At 34.6% G+C, this 4,833-nt stretch overlaps 1 pseudogene; it reads left to right on the top strand.

Moving 5' to 3' along the window:
- Positions 1–2,633: 2,633 nt before the first annotated feature.
- On the top strand, positions 2,634–4,833 carry LOC107459950 (glucose-1-phosphate adenylyltransferase large subunit 1, chloroplastic-like; annotated as a pseudogene).

Below are 4,833 nucleotides of genomic sequence, written 5' to 3'. Positions count from 1 at the left end.
AACTCACTTCGTTAACCCTAACATCAAGGGTAAGTCAAATAAGTATAATTGGCCTTAATCCACAAATCCTAGCTAACTTACTAATTAACTTAATAAAAAGCTAGCGTTAGTAGAAACAAGAGTCAACTAACAACCTAAAGTTACCACTAAATATTGGATATTATTGACCCTAGGATCCTAGGTACTCAAATTCCAAGTCAAGGAGTGAAAATCTACTCCATATTCATAATTGACATTTTCACAAACACTTGATGAGCATAGTAGCAAAACATAGTGAAAGTGCAAAAGATACTTGAAACTATAAACAATCAATAAACAAAATCAACAATAGCAAACCAATCAAACATATATAAACCATAAAACATAAAATTTATCAACAAGAAACTCAAAGATTCACAAGTAATTAAACTAAACAAAGTAGCTTCTATTATAAGAAAGTATAGCAAATGTAGTATATTTAAAGAGAAAGTTAGTTAAAGACTACTTACAATGGAAGAAAGCAAATATCCAAGATCAAAATATAAATGAGCTATTTCTACTATAAACACTAAATAAACTCTAAGAGAGAATTGAGAGAAAATCCTAAGAGAAAACTAACTTAAAAACTATTCTCAGTTACTATAATGAAGTATGTATGGCTGCATTTGTTTACAGAGACAGGACATTGAGACAGGGACACTGAGACACAAAATCGTGTTTGACAGAGGAGACATGGACAGAGACAATGTGTCCAGAGACACTGAATTCGTGTATTTTGTGTCCATCCTGACAGGAAGGACACGGAGACACTAACAAGGGACACAACTTATTTTTTATTTTTTCTTTCATTATTCTTGTTAATTTTTCATAATTATATTTTTTGTTGTTATTTTTCATCTCAAATTTTTTGAATGAAAAAAAAAATGATGAAAATAAATTGAATTTTCATAATGAGAAGCACTTTGAGACTGCTATAAGAGTGCTTAGATATTTGAAAACAAATCTTGCACTGGGCCTAATGTTTTCATCTAAGACAGATTTGGAGCCATGTGGTTTTTCGGATAGCGATTGGAGAGCTTGCTAAGACACAAGAAGATCAACATCTGGGTATTATTTATTCACGAAAATATCAATCGTGTCATGGAAAAGTAAGAAGCGAAATACAGTCACAGTTTCATTATGCGAGGCTGAAAATATAGAGCTCTAGCTATGGCAACCCGTAAGACACAGTGAATTACATACATTTTAGAGGATTTACAGATCAAATTAGAGAAATCAATTGCTATTTACTGTGATAGTCAATCAGCCTTGCATGTTGTAGCAAATTCTATGTTCTGCGAAAGAACGAAGCACATAGAAATGAATTGTCATGTTATAAATAAATGGAAAAAATAAATGATAAAACTATTATCAATCTCCACAACAAATCAAACAGCTAACATATTGACTAAAGCACTAGCTCCTAATATGTTTCAGAAATGTCATAGCAAGTTTAGAATATTAAGTAAAAATGATTCTGATTTGAAAAGGGCTGTTATTTGAGTTAGTATATCAATTAACCATACATATAGAGTAGTTAGTTTAACAGTTGATTGTACATAATTGATAGATAAAAAATTTCATTAGTTAATTAATTAGTTAGTTTGTTGATTGTGTAGTTAGACAATTAAGCTGGAATTTGTATATGAATCCCGCTAGGGAGACAATGAAAAATTTTGATAACGTGTACAATAGACTAGTTATTTAGCCCAATAGGAATAAATAATAAAAACCCTTCACAGATTATCCTAAATTTAAAAACTCTCATTCAGTTATTTCACATCAAATTTCAAATTTCAATTTTCCCAATTTTAAATTTCAAATTTTTCAAAAAATCCAATTAATTATTTCAAAAAAACAACCATCAAAAATTCTAATTTACCAAAATATTTCACTCCAATACCCTCTTCTTTTTCAACCGGCGGCCACTCCCATCTTCATCAATAATCATCTCACTTCACCTTCGCTGCTTGACTTATCACACGCCATTCACCCTTAGTAAAAATAATCATCCACTTAAGAAGAAAAATAATCATCTGCTTACCTAATGAATTGAACATCCAACATATTCTAATTATATATAATTAAACCCAATCCAATCAAAATAATAATCTACATAAAATTTAAAATAATCATCCGCATACCTATTAAAATGACCATACTAAATTGACCATTAAAATAGAAGAAAAAAGAGATGAATAAACAGAAGAAGCAACTATGATCATCCAACAATTTATTTTTTATTAAAAAAATGTATAATTTGACACATGAGTGTTATGATTTAATGTAACCATAAAATAAAAAAAGAAAAAAAGGCTTGGAACAGATGAGGAGAAGACGACGACGGTAGGTGTGAGGGAGCCGTAACACCAATGCATGCGACCGTGACCCATCCAACGGTTACGTCTTCAACTGGTTGATGAAGGAGGCAGGAGCCAGGCAGACGCAGGGCGCGCACACCATGTAGGTTATTGCCACGGAGACAGGCTGGCACCGAAAGACAAGCGCGCACAATGGGTGAGCGGTGCAGGACCAAGGTTGACCGAAGCAGCTGCTGCCAGTGGGGGGAAGACGTGCGCGAAGGAGGTTGGGCACTGCAGTTTTGATCAGCGCTGATGAAGGCTTCAGGTCACGAGGCGCCGCAGCGGTGGATGTTGAGGGCTACGCCGGCTGGTATCTGTGGCGGCGCAGCAGATGATAGAGGATAGAGAGGGAGAGAGAGAGAGAGAGAGAAAAACCGATTGGAGGTGTTCGTGACTGTTTAGAATCCTTATTTGCTTTGTATTTAAAATTGGAATTAATTTTGTAAATAATTAATTTAATTATCATTTAATATTAATTTCAAAAATATTTCCATTATAACACTATAAAATCCTTGCTTGTTTGTGAAAGCTTTTTAGTGGGAGTTATTATAAACCTCCATAATATATTTTAACAGTGACAATTTGTAAAACCTCCCTAAATCATTAACAATAACCCCCACAGCCCAATCAATACTAAAATCAACTTATCAATCCCACAGCTCAAATAATATTAGCCCATAATAAAAATTGAAAAAAAAGTAACAGACAGAAGAGGGGCTTCAAGCGAGAAAAAGAGAGAGAGAGGGGGAGAGGGACGATTCATTGCCGCCACCATTCATCTCCTTGCCGCCGTCGTCTCCTCCTTCAAGCGTTGCCGGTGGAGTTATGAATGGAGATCGTGGAGCCTCTGAATTTTTGTTGACCTCTCAGAGTGACGATTTGATTCAGATTGTTTAGGTAATGCTTTAAATCTTATGATTCTCGGTCGTCTTCCTCCGCGGATTGTGCCGTTGGTTCTGCTTTTCCTCTCCGGCTGCTTGAAGCACTCAAAGTGCGATTTCGGCACGGATTCGGTAGTGCTAGCTGAGGAGATCAAGAAGGCGAGCTAGCGAGTCTCTGTAAGCTTCGATTGAAGCTACGTTCAAAACTATCAGATCTCGTGGAACTGATTTCATGTCGTGTGGAGTCATTACAATGAGGATTTGTTCCTAATTTTTTTCTCGTTCTTTGCTTTCTTCAATTCTTCAATTTTTTTCAAAGATATTAGATTTTGTGATAATTTGATGATATAGTTTTGGCAAAATTATACACAAATTCTGCTTCTTATGTTCTAATGTACTCTTCTATTCTGTAAATTTTTCAGGTCAAGGCAGAGAATTTGATATAGATTGTAAATTTTTCAGGTCAAGGTAGAGGATTTGATATAGATTTAGTTAACAAGGTCTACATTCTCACTCAGCTTCACTCAACAGGCATATTGCACGTGCTTACAACTCTGGCACTGATGTCACCTTTGGAGATGGCTATGTTGAGGTATACTTGGCATGGATTCTGTGTTGAAGAACTATACATGTGATTACTCAAAAGAATGCTTGTATTTATTATTTCAGGTTCTTGCTACCACTCAAACTCCAGGGGAGGCAGGTAAAAGATGATTTCAGAGTACTACTGATGCCGTGTGGCAGTTTCACTGGCTATTTGAGGTATAATAATTCTATAGAAATTAGAGTAGTTACATAATCTACACTTGAACTCTTTAATCTAAGTTAAGTTGTTTAACTATGATGCTGTAGGATCCTAGAAGCAAGGATATTGAGGATGTCCTGATTCTTTCTGGGGATCATATCTACTGAATGGACTATATGAACTTTGTTCAAGTAAGGCACCGTTTCGTCCAATCAATAGTTCTTCCTTTCCTCCTTCAATACTATTAATGCATTCAAATTTGACATGTTCTGACTCATCTTTATATCCAGAATTATGGCGAGAGTGGTGCAGATATTACTCTTTCTTATTTCTCCATGGATGACAGGTAGGTTGGGTTAATGGTTTTTGAATTTGTTTCTAGTATACATAATCACATGATGTATATCTTGAAGTCACTTTGTCATCTTTCTCTAAATGAGAAACTAACTCTTTTATCAGTTCAAATGAATAAATGATTCAACAATGTTTGTCACATATTGTTGTTTAAAACTCTCTTCATATGTGACAGTCGTGCCTCTGATTTTGGTCTAATAAAGATAGATGATAAAGGAAGGATTCTCTCATTCAGTGAAAAGTTCAAAGGAGAAGACCTAAAAACAATGGTAATAACTCATGTTTGTGCTACTTCTTACATATTAAAAGTTTCAAGAATAAGGTTTACAGCTAATACTACTTCATAATATAGCAAGTAGATACAACTGTTCTTGGGCTTTCAAAGGAAGAGGCTATAAAGAAACCATACATAAATTATATGGGTGTGTATGTATTCAAGAAGGAGATACTTCCGAATCTATTAAGGTACTGA

Source organism: Arachis duranensis, chromosome 7 (genome assembly GCF_000817695.3).
Source record: "Arachis duranensis cultivar V14167 chromosome 7, aradu.V14167.gnm2.J7QH, whole genome shotgun sequence".
Lineage (NCBI taxonomy): Eukaryota > Viridiplantae > Streptophyta > Magnoliopsida > Fabales > Fabaceae > Arachis > Arachis duranensis.
The sequence above is the reverse complement of the archived record's forward strand: the minus strand, read 5'-3'. Positions and strand labels throughout refer to the sequence as shown.